The following is a 17,866-nucleotide window of genomic DNA, read 5'->3' on the forward strand; positions in this document are numbered from 1 at the left end:
CAAGTTCAAGCCCAACTCAACCATTCTGCGACCACAGGCAAGTTACTTAGCCTATGTTTCTTTATATGGAAAAGAAAGATAATAATTTAATCCTCATGAGATTTCTGTGAGACCTTATGAGAAAAACCATGTACACCAATTAGAAGAGTGCTTACCACATAATAAGTATTTAATTAAATGCTAACTCACATTTAATGGCTGACTTTATTTCTTCCACAGTTCATGCCCTTTACCCAAAATGGTGATTCGTAACAGAGCGTGGACAAACCATTTTACAGAACATATTGTAAATATCTTATTAGAATGCTAATGACATAAAAATTTTTTAGCTACCTGAATCTGAGTTGTCTTATAACTAAACCTAGCCTGTAACGTAAATGGTGCTAAAACATTCCTTTCATATGAAACTGCTGTAACAAAAATTAAAAATAGCATCTCAAGTTGAGAAAACAAAATTGTTTCATCATGTAGTTTGAAATACAGATAAGCAAGCCAACACAGTTTGCTGTAACCAGAAGGGTTTGCATATGTTTTAGAAAAGTAGTGATTCATGATCTTTCCCATTTTTTTTTCAAAACGAAGGTTTTGCTAGTCTCAAATATGTTCAGTTTAAATTTCTCACACTAAAAAAGAAAACAAACCCATTCTCAGAAACATCAAAAAGAAGTCAATGAAGTTAACGTTTTTTTCCACAGTTCTAAAAGCAAAGGACAGCCCCCTTTAAATGACATAAATCATAACCTACAAACAGAATACATGAAGGTTAAAATGTAGCGAGCTTATTGTCCTTACCCCCAAACCAATTCAACCTTCTATTATATAATAAAGCCTTCACTGTTCTCACTACTACCTCTAGAACATCTCTAAAATCTTACTAAGAAGGAATTTTATATTATTCGATTCTAGCAGGGCCGGTTTAGTTGCATTCATTGTTGTATATGATATAAAATCACCCCATCTGGAGGCAGACATTTTTGTAATAAAACTGAAGCACAATATGTTTGCATAATCACACAGTGGCATGGTGGTTCTGCATATGGCTGCCAGGAGAAAAATAATCAAATGAAGCAGCAGAGATCTGTTCAGAGACTCTGGAAGCTTGTCAGAGATACCGAGAAGTAACAAGTCAACTCAGTGTTTGGATTATGAAGTTACCAGCAGCCTGAACAGTTTCTCTAGCACCTGTCAGGCTTTGGCCTCTTCACCACCTACCACCGGTCGCAGAAGGACTAGCACAGGGAAAACACTGTCATAGAAGAGGGAATGAGATAAGGTCCCTCCTTTGAAGGGCATAACAGCCTGAACTGACAGTTTAATAGGAGAGAGAAAGCTGTAAACAGATCATTATAACATAACCTGATTTGCAGAGCACAGAAGAGGAAATGGCTAAATGCCCAGAGGGAATCTGGAAAAGGGTTAACAAAGTAAGTGACAGCTGACCGGATTGTTTCAAGATGAGAGTTCAGTTAGAGGTGGCAGCAGTTATAAAAGCATGAATTTAAGATGTAATCGAAATTTCATATCTATATTAAGATGCCAAACTAACAGAGAAACTATTCATTTAAGGAAAAAAATATAAATAGGGAGATTCTCACAAGTGCCTTGTTAAGATTCTGCCCAGCTTTTCCCAAATGGTGGCAATGGTAAGTGTAGCTTTCTCGCTTCTGCCCAAACCACATTTTAGGAAAGGAAGCTGATGCCCCAACTACTTTGTCAGAGCTAATAAACTTCTTTAAATCAGTGGAGAATCCTAAATCTCAATTAATCCTGATTCTCTTTTCACATTATCTCTATACTATAGGGCAGGAACCATGCTTCATTAAAAAGTCACAGAGAATGTCCAGTGAGGACCTCCTAAGTATTCCCCACCAAATAATGTGTTCCAGCACATTCCTCAGACATATTTGTGATCATGACCGCAGATCTAGTTGTAGTATCTATAATTTCCAGTCCTTACGCTACTTCTCAGTAGCATTTAACTCTTGACCAGTCTCTCTTCTTGCAAGTGCCACCACTGACCATGAATTATGTGACCCAGTTCTCCAGGACTCACTCTGTAGAACAGGCTTATGCCCAAACAACTCAATATCCAGCACCCAACTGGATCCACAATTTGGTATCCATTTACTTATTACTAATACTCAAAATAGAAATTCTTTTTTTTTTTCTTTTCATTTTCCCTTACCTGCAGAAAATGGAAATAGAAGTTCTTTTAATGGGTAAGGAACAGATCTCCTACCAATCTCTTCTCTCTATGGTACCTATAGTGCTGTACAACATGAAGCATGCAAATGTTTCATCAGTTGAATACTCATTTTACCTCCTAGGTCATTTAATACAAATCTTTCAGTCCAGAAAATACAATGAGAAGACCACACTGGATATTAAACCCCAAGTTTACAGAAAGACAAAGGTAAGAATAACGATAGCCTCCTTTTCCCCAAATTTCTGAATTCATTTATCTAGGCATATCATATACCATGTCCTCATGATTTAAAGAAAGAAAAACCAAAGTAACAGTAATTACAAAAGTAAATTTAAAATACTCACAATTTCAAAATATGGTATCTTTCTCTCTCATACCCATATTATCTTCTATTAAAAGCTCGCAATCAGGTAAGGACTAAATCAACTCACAACAGATGTTAAACACTCACAGCAAATGATAACCTGAGGTATGTTCCAAATATCCCATGAATTTACTGTGTAGGTAACCATTATGTCAACCAAAGACTAGTACAGGAATAAACTCCACGCCACCAGGGAAGACAACCAATGTGAGTGCTGGGCCAACAAATTCTTCTAAACATTATGTTAGTCATACTCATTTGACAGTGACACAACAGTTCTGATATTTTCAACTTAACTACCTGAGAAATATTCAAGACGATTCAATTATCTTAGTGTGCTTTTAGAGCTAAAATTTTACTACACAGCAAACTCTTAGAAAAAGTAATTGGAAGAGTTGAGTGATTTAAGAATCGAATTAATCCATAAATACCGGCTCAGGAAGAGACCAATTATAATGAAAAAAGCCATTCATACACTAGAATTTTCCTCCCTAGGGAGTGGCAAATACTAAAATATATTTGCTTTTTAACAGGATTTGGAATCATTTAATTTGAGAATGTCAAGTTCTCAGGTCATCAATGAACAAGCTGGGCCTCCTAAAGGCAGTTCAGTAAGACACTGACTTAGATATTTTTGTAGTCCCTTTACTTCTTTCAGACCTTTCTAAATCCTTCCTACTTTTTATGTGAGATTAGTAGTCACAACTGCTTCCTGCTGAACTCTATCGTGACTTGCATTCTCACCAATTTACATGATTTGGGTCCAGCTCAATTGTTACTTCTCAGAGAGCTCTTCCCCAATCCCCATCACTCAGGGAGTTCCAGGAATATGTATCAGGGAACAACCAACATGACCAACAAAATTTAGAGGCATACATACTCTATCTCAAAGAATCTGCCAATAGGGATGAGTGCACATAAACTATTCTGCACAATAAATAGATGATATATACTCATGGAACCTGGACTAACTCTAATCAGTTCACTCATACAACCAAATGCAAACAGAAGTGAGAGAGAAGATCTGAAAGGCGGCAATGATGTTAAGCATTAAAACTGATCATCCCCCTTCCCTGTGCCCTTGTTATCATATGGCATTTCAACTTCTGAGCTACAGGAGAAATGTGTGGTTATATTTATAGCTCCTTTGGCATATTTAAACTCTCTATCTTTGGGTACTTGAAGGCAATTTCCCTTGATGGAAAAAAAGAATGGATTCAGAGTGGTGAATCTTTTAGTAGTCTCTGAAATCTTTTAACTACATTTTCACCTTAACCATTACAGTTCTCAAAAAATTTCCAAAGAGTATATATGTGACCAATGTAGTATGAAGACTTAAAGATAGGGGGCTGGGTACCGTGGCTCACGCCTGTAATCCTAGCACTCTGGGAAGCTTACGTGGGAGGATTGCTTGAGGTCAGGAGTTCGAGACCAGCCTGAGCAAGAATAAGACTCCGTCTCTAATAAAAATAGAAAAAATTAGCTGCACATAGTGGTGCATGCCCCGTAGTCCCAGCTACCTGGGAGGCTGAGGCAGGAGGATCGCCAGAGCCCTGGATTTTGAGGTTGCTATGAGCTACGCTGATGACACAACACTCTAGCCTAGGCAATAGAGTGAGACTCTGTCTTAAAAAATAAATAAATAGGCCGGGCGAGGTGGCTCACGCCTGTAATCCTAGCTCTTGGGAGGCCGAGGCAGGCGGATTGCTCAAGGTCAGGAGTTCAAAACCAGCCTGAGCAAGAGCGAGACCCTGTCTCTACTATAAATAGAAAGAAATTAATTGGCCAACTGATATATATATATAAAATTAGCCAGGCATGGTGGCTCATGCCTGTAGTCCCAGCTACCCGGGAGGCTGAGGCAGAAGGATCGCTCGAGCCCAGGAGTTTAAGGTTGCTGTGAGCTAGGCTAACGCCACGGCACTCACTCTAGCCTGGACAACAAAGCGAGACTCTGTCTCAAAAAAAAAAAAAATAAAAAAAAAAATAAATAAATGAATAAAAAAGACTTAAATATACTGATATTGTCCTTAAATGTGCAGTGGTAACTAATATACTTGTGCTTTATGAGAGATAATTTTCAAATCCTAGCACAATAAATTCAGACTCAAGAACATACTCATAAATATGAAATTATGAATATGAAATAAACAACCAAAGCTGTACGGGTTAAAAAACAAATATAAATTTAGCTCTAGTTTCCTTATCTAAATCCTAAACATAATTCTTTGAATAAATTTTTTAAAAATTGAGAAAAACTATATATAACCTAAGTGGACACATAGGCACTACACTAATAGGGTATTGGGCAGGTGGGAGGGGGGAGGGGGGCGGGTATATACATACATAATGAGTGAGATGTGCACCATCTAGGGGATGGTCATGATGGAGACTCAGACTTTTGGGGGAAGGGGGGGAAATGGGGCATTTATTGAAACTTTAAAATCTGTACCCCCATAATATGCCGAAATAAAAAAAAAAATTAAAAAAACCAAAAAAACTATATATATATAGTTATGTGAATATATATTTTTAAATAATAATGTGACATACTTTGTGTATAGATTAATTTTCAGTCTGAAAAAAATCATAAAATCTAAGTTGCTTTCTACAGCATGATTTACTAACAAAACATCTATTATTCAAAAACTAACAGTCAATTCTATACTTGTACCATCTGCCTGGAAGACACATGGTCTTGTTTTTGATGCAGGAATAGAATCAAACATATGATAGTATTGCCAGTTTCATTATCATCAACAAATAAGCCCCAAAGAAACTTTTATCATAATGATTACTTTGTGTGTGTTAGCTTGACTTACTTAAAAGCATGTGGTTAAAAGTTCTAATACCATAGTACAGGACTACATTAAGGGGACTCACTACTGAGACATAGCCTTGAGACCTAAGAGTTATTTTTATCTCTACAACTGACTCAATAAAAGGTCCTGAGAAAGTGACTAACTTTATAACTTATCTTTTACTCATCATGATACTGTATAACAGACAAAATCATGTTATCTTGTGTCAAGATAACTCCAACCAAGACCATTTGACTGCCCACACCAAGTTTTACTGGGGTATGGCTATTCTCCCTTAAAACCAAACAAACTATATACATTTCTCTGCTATGTAGAGACTTAAAAACCAAAAACAAGTTTTACCTTATCACACTTCTACACTCAGATTTCTGGCACTGGGGAAAAAATTTCTTTGTCCATTTTCACACCTCATTTGTACAAATTCCTTGGCCAACAAGTTTTTTTCTTTTAAAGGAAAACATTTATCCTTATTTTGGAAGTTTATTGGAAAAGTTACACATATTGCTGTCTAGTTAAAAAAAAAAAAGTCCAACAAACCTTGGCTGAGATTTAATTCCTTGGTTAATGGTATCTGCAGAGTGTGATGCTTGTTTTGTAAAACAAGTATTTTGCTAGATCCTATGGAAGAATCAAACAATGAAAAAGAAATGAAATGTCCAAAACAGATGTGGATGGGTAAGTGGGATAGATAAATTATACACAACTAAAATACAAGTAAGAATATTAGATGCTACAGCATAAATGAAGTCTGGAGCCAGACGGCCTAGATCAGAATCCTGGATCAGGCCTTAGGAAAACCACTATACCTCAGTTCTTCATCTCTAAAATGAGTATAACAATAGCATTTCCTTCATATAATTGTTATGAGGAAATGAATGAAAACATTAAGACCCTTACAAAGGTGTCTGACACATAGAGTTTATTATGCAATATAGTTGATACTGTTCTAAAAGACATGTAGATCAGATAGAGCAGAGATAAATGCATAATAAAAGAGCTTTGAGCTTGAATCCAATAAAGCAGTGGTCCCCAACCTTTTTGGCACCAGAGACCAGCTTCAAGGAATCACGGAAGACAATTTTTCCATAGATGGTTGGCCGGGGGTGTGTGGGGGAGGGGTGGCAGCAGAGCCTGGGGGTTGGGGACCACAGCAAAAAATGAGTAGGATCTTGAGAGTAGAAAATAGCAAGTAATGATGAAAAACAATTGGAATAAAAATGAGATAGATGGTGAGTTTGGCTGTGTTATAATGCAATGGTTTAGTAAGGAAGGTGGAGAGCAGGGTTAAAGGTTGTGAAGATTCAGACAAAAGGACCTGGCTATTACAAAGTAGGCCACAGATAGCTGCTAAAGAGAGAAGGGTTATCAATCAAAGGAGATTTATCAGCAGAGTAGCATAAGTCACATGGAGGACTCATAAGGGTCTGGGTTTATTACAAATGTCTTTGAGAAAGTTGATTTTTCCCATGAAGTAGCTTCACTGAGTATCAAACAGGACTTTTACTAACAACCCACCACCACAAGGACTACCATGTGAGTTGTATTTAACTCACGCTAGTTTTGAGCCTGGGGCCTTGCGAAACATATGTAACTCACAGGTCTCTTCACCTTGGGAGCCTCGTGAACTGTTTTCAAGTTGCATATAACTCACAGAGAACAATTAAAAGTAACAAATTTTTCATTAAATTAGAAAGGATTGAAGTTTTTATTCTTTTTTCATAATAAAACACTGTGGCCCCAAGGAAAAAATATTTCTTTCTAGTGTGGCAGTCAATATGTTAAAAGCACTAAGCTGTGATCTTAGTTGGCTCTCACTGTCCAGAGATGATGAGTTGAATTGCGTAAACAAATCAATGTGAAAGAAAATGAGATTCGATATGACTTGAAAACAAGTTTGACTCAGTGCATATATTACTGTTTAGATTTTGAATGAAATGTTCTCTTATAAAGCTGCTAATGAACTCTCAACAGCGGTCAAACTTTGACAACCGTAGCTGTGGCAGAGACTGGTCACTGCTTCCCACTGCTAATTCTTCCTTTCTTGCTCAGCTTTATTCCAGAAAGGAACGCACCCAACTAAGTACTACATTTCCTGCCTTCCCTTGTAACCAGGTATGGCCATATTAATGAGGCACAGCCAATGAGATGTCAGCAAGAGTGTCATGTGGGACCTCTGAGAGAAAATGCTCTAAAGAGAGCTGACTCAGCCAGAAAATTAACTCTTCTGGCCTTTCTGATCATTTTTTCCTTTTGGACATAGTGACAGCCATTTTGGACCACGAAGTCACCTTGAGAAACAAAGTCTCATTCCAGGATGGTGAAGAAGGAAAATGTAAAAGAAATCTAAGGTCCTAATTCCACCTGAGAATACCTATCTGTGGGACTGCTTTACTGTATGAAAGAATAAATTGGTCTGTGTTTTAAACCATAGAAGCTCTCTTCAGCTTAAACCAATCACTGGAATGGGGAATAGGATTAACTCTCTGAAAGTAATTATTATTTAGACATTGGGGCGGAGGAAGCTCACCTTCCCAGAGCACATGAAAGAAAAAAAAAAAAAATCACAAGAACAAAATCTGAACTCTTTCCAATAGGAAGAAAGTTGGAGGGAAGAGTGGATAGCAGTTTGGTAGGCACAAAGAGCGATCTATCACATTGTATGACAAATTAATAAACTATACTTAAATTAGTCAAAATGTAATTTATCATGGAAAAAGCAGTTCAGTATATTAGGTGACTAGGAAACATTAACAATGAACAACAAAAGGAAGATTAAGCTGCCAAAACTTTAGGTTCTGCATAACTGAAAATATCGCAAAAGATGTACTCAACTTGAAACAGGGAGGACATAACTCACTTCCTTATACAGCAAAATTACTGTCAATCAAATAATAACATTTTGACAATGGCTACACAGAAATATTCTCCAACTCTAAATAATCTACTTGTAGATCTGTAGCTCTTTGATTCCTAAATCATCTAAATATTTCAAGTGTTGCTTACATATTAGATAAAAAGATAAAACAAGAAAGGAGTAAGGTACAATAATTGAAGTAAGAAAGCACTCCTTAAACATTGTTCTTAAAATTTTTGTTCAGATACCGAAAGATCACTGGCACAACAAATCATGAATACCGAAACACAAATGCAAAAACTGAAACTGTTTCTGGCTGGACGTGGTGGCTCAACGCCTGTAAACCCAGCACTTTGGTAGCCCAAAAGAAGAGGATCACTAGAGGCCAGGAGTTCAAGACCATCCTGGGCAACATAGCAAGACCCTGTATTTGCAAAAAATAAAAAAATTAGGCCGGGCGCTGTGGCTCACGCCTGTAATCCTAGCTGTTGGGAGGCCGAGGCGGGCGGATTGCTCAAGGTCAGGAGTTCAAAACCAGCCTGAGCAAGAGTGAGACCCCGTCTCTACTATAAATACAAAGAAATTAATTGGCCAACTGATATATATATAAAAAATTAGCCGGACATGGTGGCGCATGCCTGTAGTCCCAGCTACCCGGGAGGCTGAGGCAGAAGGATCACTCGAGCCCAGGAGTTTGAGGTTGCTGTGAGCTAGGCTGACGCCACGGCACTCACTCTAGCCTGGGCAACAAAGTGAGACTCTGTCTCAAAAAAAAAAAAAAAAAAAATTAGCTGGATGTGGTGGCAAGTACGTGAAGCCCCAGCTACTCAGGAGGTTGAGGTGGGAGGATCACTTGAACCCAGGAGTCTGAAGTTACAGTGAGCTATGTCCCAACCACTGCACTCTCGACTGGGTGACAGAGTAAGACCCTGTCTCCAGGTGGGGTAGGGGTGGAAAGAAAACCAGTTTCATAGATTCCTCTGAAAAAGTTTATAACACAATATTTGCTAGTATTATCTAACCAAAAAGGTTACTGGTTATTCAGAATTTAATCTGGAAGCCCCAGAATCAGTTCAGGATCTCAGCATAAATATTCAGTGTTGACAGGAATGTAAATGGTACAGCTGCTGTGGAAAACAGTTCAGCTCAAAAAGTTAGGCAAAGAATTACCATATGACCCAGCAATTGAACTCCTAGGTATATATTCCCAAAGAATTGAAAACAGTCATTCAAATAAATAATTTTACACAAATGTTTATACCAGTATTGTTCATAACACCCAATGGAAAGAACTCAAGTGCCCATCAATGGATGCATGGAAAAACAAAAATGTGGTATTTATATAAGACACTGGAATATTATTTAGCCATAAAAAAGAAGTACTGATATATACTACAACATGGATGAACCTCAAAACCATTATGCTAAGCGAAGAAGCTGGATACAAAAGATCACATAGTGTATGATTCTATATGTAAGAAATGCCCCAAATTGGTAAATCCATAGAATCAGAAAGTAGGTTAGTTCTAGTTAGCAGGGCTGAGGGAAGGTGCAATGGGGAATGGCTGTTTAATGGGCACAGGGTTTCCTTTTGGGTAGATAAAAATGTTTTGGAACTAGACACAGGTGATGGTTGCACACCACTATAAGTGAATATATTTAATATCAATGAATTATATACTTTAAAATGGGTTCATTTTATGCTATATGAATTTTACCATAATTTGAAAAGAACTGATATGGCATTAATATGATATATGTAAAGATGTGAGGGAAAATGTGCATTGGAATTTAATCAGTCTGGGCCAGTAGTATTTCAACTTGCTTTCATCAAACAGTATTCTACAATTCTTTCCCTGACTGAATATATTCTGGGATCATCTTCATTATATCTAGCATTCTAAGAAGACTTAAAATGTGAGTCCATATTCTGATATTCAGACAAATTACCACACTGCAAATGGAACTGTCCAACTGCCTATCTGACTTGTTCAGGAGAAAGGCAGGTTAAAGATTCTGATTTAAATGACAAATGAAAGAAACCCTATAATTTCCTGTTAAACAGACCCTTGAGGAAATTCCTTGGTCGTCTGGGACCCTCTAAACATCATCTTAAAAATGTTTTTGCTTCTCATGAGATATATGAGATTTACAGAATTTTTCTACTGTCTGTTATTCTGAAACAAGGTTCTACAAGGATCAGAGTGGTCTTTCCCAGAAGGCGGATCAACAGTATAAACCTAACACGGGGCAAAAATATAGAAGACTTGCAAATTCCATATTACAACTCTCAACATTCTATAATTAAAATACCATCTTTGTCTAGAAATTTTGTTTGTTTGAAATTTTTCAATTATAAAAGAGACAGGGCCAGGTGCGGTGGCTCACGCCTGTAATCCTAGCACTCTGAGAGGTCGAGGTGGGCGGATCATTTGAGCTCGGGAGTTCAAGACCAGCCTGAGTAAGAGCAAGACCCTGTCTCTACTAAAAATAGAAATAAATTAGCTGAACAACTAAAACAAAACAAATATATATATACACATATATATACATATATATATAGTCAGCCAGGCATGGTGGCACATGGCTGTAGTCCCAGCTACTCGGGAGGCTGAGGGAGGAGGATCACCTGAGCCCAGGAGTTTGAGGTTGCCGTAAGCTAGGCTGACACCACAGCACTCTAGCCCAGGCAAGAAAGTGAGACTCTGTCTCAAAAAATAAAAATTAAATAAAAAGCAAAAGAGACAGAAAGAAAATTAAAATCCTGCCCTCGAATGTTTTAGATGTGGTAAGCAAGTTCTGCATTGGTCTAGAATTTCTGCCCTGGACAAAGTAATAAAAAGGGTTGCAAACTTCCTTGTGGGGTGGGAGTTGGCTGGGGCCCTGAGGCAGACAGCAAACATCCCTTTAGCATCTCTCCTCAGAGATGGAGTAAACATAAACAGTTTGGCCCTGAAATACCGAAATATTGAGACCCTCCTTCTTGCGGAAGCGAACTGGAAGTATTTGTACAAAACCAAACACCGCTGGGTACTTCCTACTCTAGGAATAAAAGAATTGTCCCTATTGTCTTAAAACTGCCATCCTACTGTGGCTAAAAGGAGAGATAGCCTCAATTTTGGCAGATTTTAATACATTTACAAAGTATAAAACATGTAGTTTTTTCTTTTTCCCCATTTTTTCTGGAGATGGAGTCTCGTATATTGCCCATGCTGGAGTGCCATGACTATTCATAGGCACAATCAGAGCTCACTGCAGCCTTGCACTCCTGGCCTCAAGGGACCCCCTGCCCCCAGCTCAGCCTCCTGAGTAGCTGGGACTATAGATGTGTGCCATCACACCTGGCTAAAACATATATTTTCCACAGGTAAATGCCATAAATTTTACTTTTAGAATGTGTGTACTGTATATATATGTACTTAAGCCATATACTTTTGAAATATCATATTACTTATATTTCATTAGATATTGGGTGGTAGTTATTGAAAATGCTTTAAGCATAAAGAAATAGTCACTGAGGTACATTGTCTAAAATTTCCTAAGTCAGTCACATTAATTTAGGAAATATTTCATAAAACTCTCTAAACTGAAGGCTATTTAAATTTAAACATCTTTTTCTGCAACATCTTTTTTTCAACTGCATATAATAAAGAAGGTAGGTTTTTTCCCCTTAGGCTAATATTTTTGTAAGAAATGCAGAAAACTGGTTTATATCATATAAGGGCAATACTCCCTAACAATACAGGCAACTGAGCTAGAAAAGAAGTCAATGGCAGAATTCTATCCAGAACAAAACAAAACACATTAAACTAAACGATAGTTCTCCAAATGTCAGTCATTCCTGGAAATCTCTGAACTTGTGCCACATCTGAGTGCCTGCCACAGGTACTATTATCAATACTTGAGAGTTATTTTATTTAAAAAAGCAACTTAAATAGCCTCACCCTAAACAGTATCTGCAAAATTGCAGGTTTTTATTTTTTTTTGAAAAGTTATACTTTTTCTAACACACAACATTAAAATGAGAAAATTTCATCCACATTCTATCTTGCTGCACTGTAATTAAACTTTAAAAGACTTCAGCATCAACAGTGGAAGAAGGAGGCGGTTAGTTAATATATTAAATACCCCATCGGCGACCCACATTCACGGCAACTAAGACGACAAGCACTTCAAATATCACTATCTAAATCTGTATCAGAGGGCTCATTAATTAGCATAAGGGATGCTGGAAATATTTTTTCACGGTAAGATGAGTGACATTTAAACTATGTGGTTAGCTAGAGGTCTTTGCATAAATAGGAAATAAAAATCTGGCTACCTCGGCAGCCAAACACATTCGGAACAGTGGCCCAGTACAGAATGTCATTTGCCTCTGCAGCCCTCGGTGAAGGATTCTGCAGCCTGACCCCATTATGTTAACTGATCTCTCTGCCAGAACACTGTTATATTTGGAGTTAATCTTTCATGGAAGGTGCTTGTTGAAATGCCTAAAAAGGACACAGAGTAGGGACTTTACTATTCTTACGGGAAGAATTGCAATGGCTGCTTTTATACTTACTTGGTAATGTGTGCAGCAGAATTCAGTCTACGACTTGCTTTGTAAACTAACACAACAGGGAGCAAGGGTGTGGGGAGGGAAGTGTGCACCTCAAACGGTCAGAGGCTACAGGTAATCACCAAAGGAATTAACACAGGCGAATGCTCAAATAGACTTAGCTCACAACATTCCTAAAAATAATTTTATATACTACCAGTGACACGTGTACTGTGCTTTAAGAAACACCAAATTAAGCTCAGACGCAGAAAAAATTAGCAAATCTAACAAAACAAACAAGTATAGCTGTGGATTGAAAGCCGCAGATTTCCCAGATGAGTTGCTAGGGTTCCAAAGTATTAGTATACTATCTCACAATAAGAAAAACTATATAAACATTCTTAGAGTACCCTATTTCATTTATTCTAAGAAGTACTTAAAAGAAAAAAAAAAACCAACAAACACAACATTTTAACAGCTCTGAAATTAGGAGGCTTCTCACATCTGATGGTGTTTTATGATCACTGTCCACCAGGTGGCAACTGTGATACCGTTGTCATTACTTGTGTATACTCTGTAATACCAGAGGCAGGGTGCATGTCAGTGGCATGGAATACAATTCTAGAGACAATAGCTGAGCACACGCTTCCTTCCCCCTTAGGACCCAATGGTTGTGAGGAGGAGACACCCAACAACCTTTTGGAAGTAGGAATCAAAGTTAGGTGAGGCCTACCTGATGACCTAATTTGTTTTTTAATTATAAAGCTATCTGGATGGTATCGGTTTTGATGTCACACAATAATTGAAGGAAAAAAATTAAAGAAAAAAATTTCACTCCTATCTGTTATTCCTCCCTCCCCGATAAATAAATATTATTATTTACCTAATACTATCCCTTGGATTATACAAGCTGCTCCACTGAGCAAAACTTTAAAGGGGCCAAAATGAAAGTGACTGGCACCTACCTCCCCAAAGCATGGTGTTCAATGAACTGAATGCCTTGGGTAGGATAAGCAGAGGCTCCACCACCTCCTACTATCTTAAACTTGTCCCAACTGCACATATTTACAGTCTCTGCCTAGCTCTCATAGGCATCTGAGCGTGTCATTCCAGAATTAAAGAGTAGCTAAAAGAAAACCCGACATGCTTATATTTAAAAGAATACTTACACATACATCCCTGTGGGTCTGACTCAACATGTATTTTCCCTGGTACTGCTTTTCCACCTCCCATTATTCCTTATTTATATATTATTAATTTATTGTCTTTTTGTCATAAACCATTTCAAATTCTTCACAGGAAGAGGCTGGCTATGAATAAGTGAAGGTTGCTAGGACCTGAATCAGTTTTTCACTCGTTTGCTATTTTAATCGACAATCATTGAGCACGCATTGCCATAAGGGGTGGTGTGCACAGGGCGTCCACATGTGTGAGCTCACTCTGTAATCCCTGAAGCTGAGAATTGACAAATGACTTAATTAGGCCCTGCTTACATTTTCAAAAGGAAATTCTACCGAGATTTTTATAAAGCACGACAATACTTGGTATATACAACACAAACTAAAGATGAACACAAACATGCCCAGTCCACCTGTAACTGAAGAATAAAAAACTGTAGCTTTGTTTGAACATGTCCACAGACTATGATCTCAAAATGGAATAGTTTAAAAATATGCTTAAAAATTAACTACAGTCCATAGTTTATTCAGATTCTCTTAGGTTTTACCTAATTTCCTTTTTCTGTTCCAGGACGCCACGTACATTGTATCATCATGTCTTCTTAGGCTCCTCTTGGCTTGACAGTTCCTCAGACTTTCCTTGCTTTTGACGATCTTACTGGAATAAAGCATTTATGTAGTTTCTTTTGTTTTTAGTCTTACGGTCTCCACCGATTTCCAAAGTTAATTAGGCAGACACCTTTTTGTTCCATTCCCGTCAGTGAGGTTGTGTCATACATCTGTAATAGTTAAGGGGTTTTTGGGTCACAGTCTGCATTCTATCCCGAGATTCCCTGACTGCAAATTATTTTCTGCATAGTCAGGTTTTACTCTTTGTGTTGTAAAGTTCAACAAGTTTAGACAAGTGCATAGAGTCACAGATCATACAGAATAGTTTCACTACCCTAAAAATTCCTGTGCTTCACCTATGTAACCCTTCCTTCCATCCTCTAAACCTGATGTTTTTACTGACTCTATAGTTTTGCCATTTTCAGAACATCTATGGGGATTAAACAATATGTTGACTCTTTAGATTAGCTTCTTTCACATAACAATAAGCATTTAAGATTCATCTATGTCTTTCTGTAGCTTGACAGCCCATTTCTTCTTACTGTTCAATGATATTCCATTATGTGGCTATATCACAGTCTACTTATCCATTCACCTACTGAAGGACATCTCAGTTGCTTCCAGTTTGGCAATTATGAATAAAGCTGCTATAAACACTCTCATGCAGGTTTTTGTGTGGACATAGTTTTCAACTCCTTTGGGTAAATTCCCTGGAGCATGACTGCAGGATCACATGGGAGGACTATGTTTAGCTTTGTAGGAGACTGCCAAACTGTCTTCCAATTTTGCATTCCCACCAGCAATGAATGAGAGAGCTCCTGCTGATCCACAACCTTGCTAGCAACTGGTATTGTCAGTTTTTGGATTTCAGCCATTCTAATGGGTTTGTAGTGGTATCTTCCTATTATCTGCAATTCCCTAATGACACAAGTGTTGAGAATCTTTTCATAGGCTCATTTGCTATCTGTATATTTTCCCTGGCATCTGTGCATATCTTTTGTTCTTATTTTAATTGGGTTGTCTGGATCTTTTGGTTGTTTGTTTGTTGTTAATAAAAAAAAAAAAAAACCACAAGGCTTTATTTTTCCCATTCAAAGGGCACGTCTTTGCAGGATGGGGGAGCAAGTTCTGCCAGCAGGGAGGAAGGCCCTGCTTGCCAGCAACGAGCGCATACCTCAGGACCACAATGACTGAGTACCTATGCAGGAACGTCTTGGAGACGTAGTGGTCCTTGCTGAGACTTCTTCTTGTCCTTGGGGACTTGGGTCCACATCTCCTTCACATTCTCCAGGACCCACTGAAAACTTCCACATAGTCCAGGAACTTCTTGTTATTGTGGCAACTGATGAACCCGCAAGTGTTGTTCTTGGTGACTGTATGAGCCCCGAGAGTGCATCAGTCTTAAATTCCTCCTGCCCCGACGTTAGCAGCTCCTCTGGGGTCATCTCACTCTTAGGCTTGTCGAGGAGGCTCATGCTGGTGGCTGTGTTCTCAGGCCACTCCTATCTCCTGGGTTATCTGTTTTATCATTGAGTACAAAATTTTTTTTTTTTTTTTTTTTTTGAGACAGAGTCTCACTCTGTTGCCCAGGCCAGAGTGAGTGCCGTGGCGTCAGCCTAGCTCACAGCAACATCAAACTCCTGGGCTCAAGCGATCCGTCTGCCTCAGCCTCCCGAGTAGCTGGGACTACAGGCATGCACCACCATACCCGGCTAATTTTTTCTTTATATTTTTAGTCGGCTGATTAATTTCTTTCTATTTATAGTAGAGACGGGGTCTCGCTCTTGCTCAGGCTGGTTTTGAACTCCTGACCTTGAGCGATCCTCCCGCTCGACCTCCCAGAGTGCTAGGACTACAGGCGTGAGCCACAGTGCCCAGCCGAGTACAGATAATTTTAATGAAAGAATTATGTTTTTTGTCTAATTTACATAATATACTAGAGAATAGATTATAAATCAATCTTATCAATTCATCTGGTCAGCATTTTGCCTACGAATCAGTAACAAAGTACTTGAGTATTCAGTTTTCTTTCTTCTTAAAAGCAGCAAAAAAATTGGAATCAACCCAAAGGTCGTAATCTTTTAAGAAGAAATTAAGTTACAGTCATAGAAAGAGTGTACTACATAACTTTTAACACTCTCATTACAAATTCTGGCCACATTTTGGCTTTATAAAAGATCTATAGTTGTACTGTTTAAAAAATGAGCCATGTAAATGACACAGCTTGTCTACTACCAGGGCTTTGGCAAACATCTATGTTTCATTTTCACACCTCTGTCAAGCTTAATGATGCAGACTGCAAGTCAGCTAACTGATAACCTTTTCCAAGAAGTACTGGGCATTTCATCTGGAAATGTGGCTAATAACAATTTAAAAGAAATCAACTTCTCTATTTTATGTAGAAATTACAACTGCATTCAGTAAGTCAATGTGATTGATGAAAACATTCAACCAAAGGTTTAAAAAAAGAGAGAAAATGGGAAAGAAAAAAGCAATTAGAGAGTTTCTTGGACTTTCTCTTTGTGTGAATTGTTTTTTTTTTTTTTTTCTGAGGGGAAAAAAAATCTTTGTCAAGAGTATTAAGTGCTGTTCTATGGTGTGCTTGACAAAACCAGGGGAAAAAGTACTGTTTGTTATTGTTCTCATTGTTTTAATGACATCTCCATCCATATCCACCAAAGCCAATTACATAAAGATCTTGTATAAGATGTCTTTCCCTGAATACCAGAAATTCAAGCTATATATTAGGTAAAGAACAATACTCCTCTCTGAAAAATCCATGGAGAAAAAATTCAATTAAAGCCTAAGACTAAAAATTTAACTGTATTTTTAAAATAAAGGGATATGCAAAACATTACATCAGTACACTTTTAAAATAACAATAGGTAACCTATAAGTAGTGAATGTATGGCACATAAGTCTATCTAAATTATGATTGCCAATTCCAATTTAGCAAATATCCAAATGATACACACATCTTTTATAATTGCTTCTAAAACAAAACAGCATAGGCAAATCCAAACAAAACCAAAATTAAACACAACCCTATCAGATTAAAAGAAGTAGTATAATTCTTTTTTTTTTTTTTTCTTTTGAGACAGAGTCTCACTTTGTTGCCCAGGCTAGAGTGAGTGCCGTGGCGTCAGCCTGGCTCACAGCAACCTCAATCTCCGGGGCTCAGCAATCCTACTGCCTCAGCCTCCGGAGTAGCTGGGACTACAGGCATGCGCCACCATGCCCGGCTAATTTTTTGTATATATATTTTTAGTTGGTCAATTAATTTATTTCCATTTTTG

At 37.9% G+C, this 17,866-nt stretch overlaps 1 protein-coding gene across 15 annotated transcripts in view; it reads right to left on the reverse strand.

Annotated features, from left to right (window-relative positions):
* The window catches only part of PLEKHA5 (pleckstrin homology domain containing A5), a 246,680-nt gene that overhangs the window by 120,565 nt on the left and 108,249 nt on the right, over window positions 1-17,866 (reverse strand). The gene's annotated exons all lie outside the window — the stretch shown is intronic.

The sequence above is a fragment of the Microcebus murinus genome, chromosome 10 (genome assembly GCF_040939455.1).
Source record: "Microcebus murinus isolate Inina chromosome 10, M.murinus_Inina_mat1.0, whole genome shotgun sequence".
Taxonomy (NCBI): domain Eukaryota; kingdom Metazoa; phylum Chordata; class Mammalia; order Primates; family Cheirogaleidae; genus Microcebus; species Microcebus murinus.